The sequence below is a fragment of the Myodes glareolus genome, chromosome 8 (assembly GCF_982192425.1).
Source record: "Myodes glareolus chromosome 8, mMyoGla1.1, whole genome shotgun sequence".
Classification (NCBI taxonomy): Eukaryota; Metazoa; Chordata; class Mammalia; order Rodentia; family Cricetidae; genus Myodes; species Myodes glareolus.
In genome coordinates this window covers 63,607,034-63,617,597 of record NC_142033.1, presented here as the reverse complement: position 1 = coordinate 63,617,597, position 10,564 = coordinate 63,607,034, and the positions used below count along the sequence as shown (strand labels likewise).

Below are 10,564 nucleotides of genomic sequence, written 5' to 3'. Positions count from 1 at the left end.
ATACCTAAGCATCACTGTGCACTTAAACAACAAGATCCTAATATGGCCAGGCTACACACTAATGACACAAAACAGCACTTGTGGTAAATGACTCACTTTATGCTCAATAGTTTGGTAGTAATTTTTTCTATTACATGTACTTTTTTTGATATTACTTCCAATAAGTACAATATTTATTAAACATATCTTCAGTTTTGTTACATAGTGTGCAACAAATTGCAATATTCTGCAGCCACAAATTAGATTCAGAGTATGAAGAAACTATTGATCAGATAGTGTAATCTTTCCATTTATAACTCTACAAGGAAGAACTAGCAAATCAGATCTTACATAGAACGTCTCACTAAACTTTATGCATGGAAATTGACAGACACTGGTTGTGCTGTTTGATACAAAATGGCTGAACTTCATCTTCAGAAGACTAAACCCAACATCTAAAACATGCCAATATAAACATCAAAACAAAATAAATTCTAACCAACCACGGGAAACAATCTGGTATCAGGAAAGCAACAAGGATTACACACATTATTTTATGAACCAGCACACAAAGGTTTAAAACAATTCTGAAAATGAAGTTAGCTGTCTTGAGTCAAGGGAATAAAAAAAAAAGTCAGTATTGACCATTTACAATCTCTGATCTTGTGAAAACGGTAAGAATCTGTTGTAGTGCAGCTACATACAGTACAATTCAGGCAATTTTGTTTTTCACTTGGGTTCAGATTGCGTATTCATTGCTGTGAGAAAAGGACGGAGGCAAATTTTAGCGGCAACCTCCACCTGACTGCTTGACTGGAGTGCTCTGGATTTTACCATTGGACTTCTCTGCACCACCAGCTGCTGCTCCAGGGCCCATTCGCTTTTTAATCTCAGCTGCCATCGTCATGAAAGACTGTTCTACATTTGTTGCATTCTTAGCACTGGTTTCCAAAAATGGAATTCCATGAAAATCGGCAAATTCCTTTGCTGTTGTGTAGTCTACTACTTTCTTTGTCGTCAGGTCACATTTGTTCCCTACCAACAACTTGTTGACATTTTCACTGGCATAGCGATCTATCTCCTGCAGCCACTGTTTAACATTATTGAAGGACTCCTGATCTGTCACATCATACACAACTATGATGCCATGGGCTCCTCTGTAGTAACTGGAGGTGATTGTTCGAAATCGCTCCTGGCCTGCTGTGTCCCATATCTGAAGTTTGATTGTTTTCCCGTCTAACTCTATAGTTCGTATCTTGAAATCCACACCAATTGTGCTGATATAGCTTTCCATGTATGTATCATCTGCAAACCTAAGGAGGAGGCAAGACTTTCCAACTCCAGAATCGCCAATCAGAAGTAACTTGAATAAATAATCATATTCGGGATTCATGTTGGACATGTCACTGCAGCTGCCGCCGTCGCCACCGCCGCCACCGCCCTTGCTGACGCAGCCGCCACCCTGACTCTCCGCGCCACCGGTTATGGAAGGGAAGGAGTGAGCTAAGCTGTTCCAGTAGAACAAACGTCGACCCGCTCCGACCCTTGGAACACAATCAGCAGCCGCCCCCACTCAGTGATCGCTTCCACCCAAAATGCTATTACATGTACTTTTAAAAGAACTCTTACAGCAAGAATAAGAATAATCAGATAAGACACATTTTTATTAACAGTTATCACATAGATTGCATTTATTGTGGATTTGAAGCAAGTGAGATGGGAGTGTGTGAAATCAGAGATGAAAAAGAAAATATCGGAAACCAAAGAGTCCGCACAAATGACTAATTTTTCAGGGCTAACCTGCTTTCAACCTTTCTGGAGTTAATTCTTGTTGGATTTAATTCAGAGGAAAATGGTACTGAGATGACATAGATTGGGAATCTCTCATCACAAATCCCTAATCTCAAATGTCCCACATTGGAAGCATTTGGATCAGGGATATAATACCAGTGTAAAAATACCAAATCTGATTTCACATCAAAACTGGATTCCAGGTGAACCACAGATACATTATAAATATTTTCAAAATTACTTTCAGACTCTGTATATAATCTGTGCATGGGGTAAGCATGAATTGTATGCTTAAACTTGGATTCTAAACAATCTCCCTATACATGAAACTATCTTCACAAACCCAGCAACAGATAAAGGTCTGATCTCCAAAATATACAAAGAACTCAAGAAACTAGACACTAAAACTCTAATTAACCCAATTAAAAAATGGGGTACTGATCTGAACAGAGAATTCACTACAGATGAACTTCGAAGGGCTAAAAAGCACTTAAGGTCATGCTCAACCTCCTTAGCAATCAGGGAAATGCAAATCAAAACAACTTTGAGATATCATCTTACACCTGTCAGAATAGCCAAACTCAAAAACACCAATGATAGCCTATGCTGGAGAGGATGTGGAATGAGGGGAACACTCATCCATTGTTGGTGGGAATGCAAACTTGTGCAGCCACTGTGGAAATCAGTGTGGCGGTTTCTCAGGAAACTGGGAGTCAACCTCCCTCAGGACCCAGCAATTCCACTCTTGGGAATATACCCTAGAGATTCCTTAACATACTACAAAAGCATTTGTTCGACTATGTTCATAGCAGCACTATTTGTAATAGCCAGAACCTGGAAACAGCCTAGGTGCCCCTCAATAGAAGAATGGTTAAAAAAGGTGTGGAACATATACACATTAGAGTTTTACTCAGTGGTAAAAAACAATGACATCTTGAATTTTGCATGCAAATGGATGGAAATAGAAAACGCTTTACTGAGTGAGGTAAGCCAGACCCAAAAAGAGGAACATGGTATGTATTCACTCATAAGTGGATTCTAACCATAATTAAAGGTCTTTGAGCCTATTATTCGTGATTCTAGAGAAGCTAAATAAGAAGATGAACCTGATGAAGATTATTTAGCTATCTGCCAGGAGGTAGGAAACAGACAAGAGTCCCAGGTAACCTCGGGTGCATGGGGGGGTGGGAGGGTTGTCGGAAAGGGAGAGGGTTAGAGAGAAGGGAGTAGGGGAGGATTGGGGAAAGATCGGGGGACTGGGATGGGGGGGAGGGAGGAAGGATGGATATGGGATCAGGCAAGTATATACCTCAACTAAGGGAATCATTTTAGGGTTTACAAGAGACTTGATTATAAAGGGGATCCCCGGTCCAAGGAGAGATCCCCAGATGGTTCTCTGGACAGAGGAGAGGATGCCTGAACCGGCCTTGGCCCACAACCATACTGATGAATATTTTGCATGTCACCATAGAACCCTCATCTGGCGATGGATGGAGATGGAGGCAGAGAACCACGTTGGAACACTGGACCTAGCTCCCTAGGTCCAAATAAGAGGCAGAAGGAAAGAGAACGTGAGCAAAGAAGGCAAGGGCAGAGGAAACCTTCATCCGACGTTGGATGGCGATACAAATGGAGACCCATATTGGAACACCGAACTGAGCACTCCACGGTCCAAATGAGGAACAGAAAGATGAAGAAAATTAAAAAAGTAATCAGGACTGCGAGGGATGCGAGCACCCACTGATACAAGGGTACTGATATAATGAGAGTTCACCAAGGCCTGTTGGACTGGGACTGAACGAGGACGTGATCCAACCAGATTCTCTGAATGTGGCTGGCCCGGAGCCTTTTTGAAAAGCCATTGACAATGACACTGGGACTTGCTTCCTCTGCATATACTGGATTTTGGCGCTCCAGTCTGTTTGGACTCTCACCTTTCCTGGACCTGGAGGGAGGGGGGAGGAACTTGAACTTCCCACAGGGCAGGAAACCCTGACTGCTCTAGGGGATAGAGAGGGAGGAGGAGAGGAAGTGGGGGGAGTGGGAGGGTGTTGGGAGGAGGGGCTGAAATGGAAACTTTTATAATTTAATAAAAAAAAAATAAAATTGATTCCATAGAAAAAAAAAAGAAGCCTGAAACACAAATGTTCCTTCTCATAAACTCTTCAGATAAAGTGTACCTAAACTGTCATAGTTTAGCTCTCCCAAAGGAACACACAGGTTGAAATTACAAGCATCAACAGGACCTTTGTATTTACTGATCCCCAGGTATGGATAGTCCCAGAAAGCACGTGTGTTGTCAGGTTGAGCAGTTGCCGCTTCTTAGCTGAGGCACTTCTGAGAGTGTGCTGACAGGTAAGGCTTTTTGTGGGACATCAAAACGCCTTCTTAGTAATCAAAGTGTAGGTGTTATGAATCCCATCAGGAGATTCGACTTCTTCATCTGTAGTATGAATTACCCCATGCTGCAGTAGCATTGCAGTAGTGAGACAGAATTCCTAGGTACTGCAGTAAATATCCCACTCTACATTTTAAAGCTTACTGTAACATTGTGAACATCTATGCCAAAATTACTGTCATAAAGTCAGCAATGCAATAAGAAAATCAAGATGCAGTGGATGCAGATTGGGGGGATGGTAGGAAAGGAATCTTGTCACAGATATTCTTTCTATGACTGAAAAGATTTTTTTTTAAATGGCTGATTCTCCACAGAGAAAATGAAAACAAAAAAAGCAAGCCGCATTTGCCCAGATTCCATACCTAGTAAGCAACAGAGCCAGGAATGAAATTGAAACCCTTTTAACTTTCAATCCTAGGTTATCCTGGTACATCAAATGGCCAGCCCCAGAGAATGACACTCATCAGAAGAGGAGATTATTTCTGGGGCTCTGGGAGTATTGCGGTGTCAGCATTTATGGATAAAGACGAAGTTTCTCCTTTCCTCCTAAGTGTGTGCCATTGTGTTGACTGATGACAGGAAAAATCAAGGGATTAGCTTGATATAATTATGAAAGCTTTGGTCTAGTCTTTTTTGGCTCTGCTAATATCATTGATAATTGGATCTGTTTCCAGCTAGAATAGAAAATAAAGACAACTGGCCTAGCAGGGCTGTCTTATGCTCTGTTGCTAAATATAAATATGAACAAAGGAGAGCCATCTCCTTTCATTTGGGGAACCGGGGCTTGCACACAAAAAGCTTTAATACAAATCAAAGGATTTTATTTATAGGTAAAATAGAGTGTTCACAAAAGGAAGGGAAAATGGAAATTGTGATAGTGTTGAATTCTGTTTTCTGGAAATTTCTGACCCTCTCCTTTTTGGGCACAGAATAAAACTTCTGAGGTCTTGACAGGTAGATAAAACTGTGTAAGATGAGTATCTCAGATAATTTTTAAATCGACACAAAGCTCACTAACACATTTAAAAGAACTCTGCATTTTACTATCTCACCTCATATATTATTTAGTGTTCCTAATGTAATATAATGGACAGTGTGTGCTCATGCATGCATGCATGTGTGCATGTATGTGGGTGTGTGTGTGTGTGTGCGTGTGTGTGTGTGTGTGTGTATGTGTGTATAAAATGAAGGAGATGCATTAGGTTGGCAGTGGTTGAACTATTTAAATGAACCAATCAGACTGACACTGAAGATTTTCAAACTACATGGAAGATCAAAGAAGTTGCTTTTAATACTGGTGAAGGAATGTCACATCAACAGGAGTGATGGACCTGCTAACTGAGAGTGAGGGTAAGCAGGCACAAAGTGATATTTCCTTATTCCGTATCCTTTTATCTGGGCTGCCCCCAGAAGGTGCCACTTAGGATGGATCTTTTTGTTTAAAATAATCTGATCAAGAACAACACTCACAGGAGTTCCCAGAAGCTTGGATTGTAGTTGATTCCAGGTACAGCCAAGTTGACAGTTAAGATTCATCATCACAACCTGTAAACATGTAAAGCCAGCTAATTTAAAAGGGAACTTTCACTTCTCTCTCTTCTAGTTTATCTGAAATTACTCATGAACTCACTTTAATTTTTATCACATCTAACTTCTTCTTTTTTTCACTAGTATTGACAATAACCTTTATAAATCTTTGTATATATGATATCTTCAAGGATTCTACCTTTCCCCTAATGTAGAAGAAAGGCATAAATACTATAACAGATACACTGTAAGATATATATATATATATATATATATATATATATATATATATGACATGCTTGTGGCATTGTATGTTTGTAGCATTGCTTAATTATCTGTTTGTGTTTATCTCTTCCACATTAACTAATTAATAAATGCCTTGTACTTTAGTTTACATGTGGGATCTCATATTTAACTAATGTCATAGTGAAGTATTTAGTGCATTCCTGAGTGTACGTCCTAGGAAGAATTTCTGTTAGTGTGAGTCCATTCACACAGGCAATTCTGACAAGTGAATAAAAATTTCTGATACTCAAAATAAATGGGCCAAGAAAATTACAGAATGTACAGGATTATGCCCACACTAAAGGATTTCTGCTTGCTTTGATGATCTCTGCCTTTTATTAAAAAACAAAAGAAACTCATTTGTTGTACTGTGAAAAAAATCTGAAAATATAACTGGAAAGTCCCCCCCTAATATGTCGAAGTCATTCACTCTTACTTTCTCTTCTGCATTATCTTTTTTGCTGTGGTTGTCTAAGGGGCACTGTAAAATAGTGCATGCTCTGCTGTGTGTTGATTACATTACACTATCCAGTTCACCACAATCCATTCATAACTGCCATAAATAAGGCCCTGAAAAGGAACACAGCTGTGTGACAATGAAGCATATCGTGATGAAAGTTCAAGAACTGGGAACACCAGAACACTTAGAACCATACGACTTATTCAGTGTGACGTACAGAAGATAATTTGTACCTAAAGTCAGCACTGCTCAGAACGTTGGAGACTGAGTTTCACCAATGGCCCTTCAAATCTCCAAAGAAACAACATAAATTTTCTGTTCTGGTGACAGGTGAGTCTTTTTATATATTAAACACAAATAGCCTTTTATATCTGTATTTTTTATTTTGACTGATCCACTTCATATATGCTTCTTCAATTCAAAGCCTTGTTACTTAAACTCCCCTATTCTATATTAATTTCTCTCATTACAGAAGAGAGAGAGCACAAACTATAGTAGTCACAGAAAATACAGACATAAGGTGAGAGTTCTTTTCCCACCCTCAAATACACAGTGGATTAGGTCAAAGAGATACAATCACATCTAAATGCTAACTCTTCGGGTTATGAATATGGGAAACACATCAAATTGTTTTTCTTCTCCAACTTAGCTCTTTAGAGACATTTATAATAAACCAAGAGTAGCATCTGTGTATGGATCTTTGGTATTCTTTGTGGCTATGCCATTGGTCAACTTGAACTATAGATGTCAAGATACACTACAGTAAGAACAACAACAACAAGAAGAAGACAAATTTTAAATGCACAGTAGTGATTCAAGTAGTAAAATATTTCTAAAAGCATTGCAGGAGATTAAAACAATTGCTTCTAAAAACATTATCATAAATTAAACCAGATAATGTGCTGTATTTTTGTTTCCCCATTGTCTTGTCCTTTTTCTCTCCAACTTTTGTTGACCCTTCTCCTTCCCAATTTGTCTTTCTCCTGATTTCATGAGGCTTGAAAGTTAATATAATAAAACTAAAGTCATTATATATAAATATTTTATTTTTGTTGCAAGCCAGGCCTTGGGTGCATGTCTGGTTTTCCAGCAGTCTGGAATAGAGACAAGAGGGTTATTACAAGTTCAAAGACAGTCTGATCTATATAATGAGATACAGTCCAGTCTGACCTACTCAGTGAGCCCTTTTTTGAAACAAATAAACAATCAGTATTACAGTGTTACATTCATGAAAATGTACTACTCAAAAGTAACACTGTAAAATCATAATCAAATTTAAAGAGAGTTTCATCTTCTGTTATATTATACAGTTTCAAAGCCCACATGACATAAACAGACAAACCTTTATCTATATGAAGTGCAAAACCTTGTATCAATTGTTTAAATGTCTTATTTAGTTATATTTCTATGACAGAAAATCTTTTAAAAATAGGATAGAAAACTCAGAAGGAATTAATGATTTAACTTCACACTTAATATCCTGAAAAGAATATTATATATTCATATCAACACAAACTAGAAGAGATTTGTTTCTTTGGATTACATATTTATTATTCTATAGCTACTTTAAGAATTTAATACTGATATACAATTTCTTATAATAATTCTCAAATAATTATCTAATTTAAGATTCCCCACTGGGCGGTGGTGGCACACGCCTTTAATCACAGCACTTGGGAGGCAGAGGCAGGCAGATCTCTGTGAGTTCGAGGCCAGCCTAGTCTACAAGAGCTAGATTCAGCCCAGGCTTCAAAGCTACAGAGAAACTCTGTCTCAAAAAACCAAAAAAAAAAAAAAGATTTCTCTCTCTCTGTCTTTGTGTGTGTGTGTGTGTGTGTGTGTGTGTGTGTGTGTGTTTGTGTTTTTCATATTCTACCCATATATATTTATTACTTTCCCCCATTTCTGATTTCTCCAGTCATCTGGTTAGCAAATTTTGGTAGAAACTGAACAGGTGCTTCCATCCAGTTTCTGACACTGTGGAACATATCAGGTCTTTGTGCTGTTAAAATGAATCAATTCATCTCTTGTCACATTTTTCCTTTCCCTCTGCTCACCCCTCTTCATCCTCTCATAGGAACTTTGAGCAATACCCTCTTATACTTCCTTTCCTGAGGCTGAAACCACAGAGCAGAAATTAATGGCACCACTAACTAATGGTTTGGTTGCTTTTTTTTGTTTCTATTCTGTAATGTTAAAATGTAGTTGGTTTAGATAGTGACCTGCAGAACTCCTTAAGGAAAAACATCTATCAAATGGCCATTATAGAGGGTTATGAACTTAAAAAATGATAGAACTTCTATATTGAGTTAAGTTCTATGGATACATAGAAGGACACACACACACACACACACACACACACACACACATATATATATATATATATATATATATAGAGAGAGAGAGAGAGAGAGAGAGAGAGAGAGAGAGCAGGCAAGGGGATGGGAAGAATAGAAAGAAACATTTTCCATAATTTTTATTATAAGAAAAGTATTAACATATACATATCAATTATTATGCTATTGGTAGTTGGTGATTATGCTATATTAAAAAATCAATGTAATTGCTAAACATGGATTTTATAATTTAATATTGTGATAAAGTTTTATAGACTATTTCCATGAGGACTTGAAGTTTCCTTTAAGCCTACACAGCAGGCCTAACTGAAGATATATTGGAATCTGATAGCTGCTTTGTGATGGAGAATGTTCTTTTTGAGGGTGTTCTCACTGATCAGTTTTCCACACTCCAGTGGATGGTCCCACACCTATTCACATGTAGGGAACATAATCAGAAACCATGTATTAACAGATAAAAAAGAAAAGAAATACATAAACTTGGGAGGCGCCATGCTGAAAGCTTTAAGGAAGGAAATGGGGGCAGATATTTGCTGTGGAATATTATTTTAAGATGTGTTGCACTGATTTATGCTGTGGAACATCTGTTTAATGACGTAAAGATGTGCTGCATTCTTTTATGTTGCATTTGTTTTACTCTGTGGATCTGTGATTTTTTTGCCTCTCTAAACACCTGCATGTCTAATAAAGATTGGAGTGGCCAAAAGAAAGGCAGGACAAAGGATAGGCCGGGATAGCAAGCAGAGATAATAAATAGAAAGAGAAATCTGGAAACAAAAGAGAAGGAGCAAGTTGGAATGAGGGGAGGAGGACATCAGGGGCTGGCCAGCTACCCACCAGCCATGAAATAAGAGTAAAGTAAGATATACAGCAATGAGGAAAGAAAAATCCCAGAGGTAAAAGGTAGACAGAATAATTTAAGATAAAAGCTGGCTAGAAGCAAGCCAAGTTAAAACGAGGAATTTATAAGAAAGAATAAGCCTCAGTGTCATAATTTGGAGATGGGTGGCAGGCCCACCAAACTGTAAAAGCAATCAACAACAGATATTATCGTATTTCATTGTATGTATGGAATTCTCAATAATAGAAAAATATAATAAGGAAAAATGGACTGTAGTTTCTAGTTATGAAATTTGCTCCTCTTATCAGAACCATGGACAGCAACACAGAAAGCCTCCTTGTTGGGCATGTAGCTGTGAGGTAAGGGATTTGTCTCTCTTATCCCATTTACATCGCTAAGAGTACTGATTTAAAGGTGACAAGAATTCCTTCTACTTACTACCAAAGAAGTAATTACAGGGTGTGTATCAGAAAAGGCACAACAGCAACCGCAGGTTAGAGGGGATGGCACCTACATCTGTACAGATTGAGAGTGTTTTTATATTTTCCATGTCGGCACTTCAACAGGCTTCGTCCTAGCCTCAACTCCTCTAGTTTCACATGTATCATTGCATGTGATTGTTTCAAGTTAGCAATGATATAAATAAGAACAGAAAAGAATGCAGGGCAAAGAGGACATACAATACACAACCTGGGAACTTTATTTACAGATAAAATTACTGATCATTACAACTTTCCAGTTTGTCATTTACTCAGCCCCCTCCATTTTTTCTGTTGTCATCTTGAATAGAGTTTCTTACTGTAGGTGACTGGCTTACCCACATCCATATCCACTGCTATGTTTTCAAATACATTCCTTTGACCAGGGCAATTGTCAAGGGAGTACTACATTACACGAATGATTTCACTTTATTCCAATTAGACTTC

At 38.3% G+C, this 10,564-nt stretch overlaps 1 pseudogene; it reads right to left on the bottom strand.

Annotated features, from left to right (window-relative positions):
• Positions 1-235: 235 nt before the first annotated feature.
• LOC125387368 (ras-related protein Rab-1A pseudogene) lies at positions 236-1,408 on the bottom strand (annotated as a pseudogene).
• Positions 1,409-10,564: the final 9,156 nt, after the last annotated feature.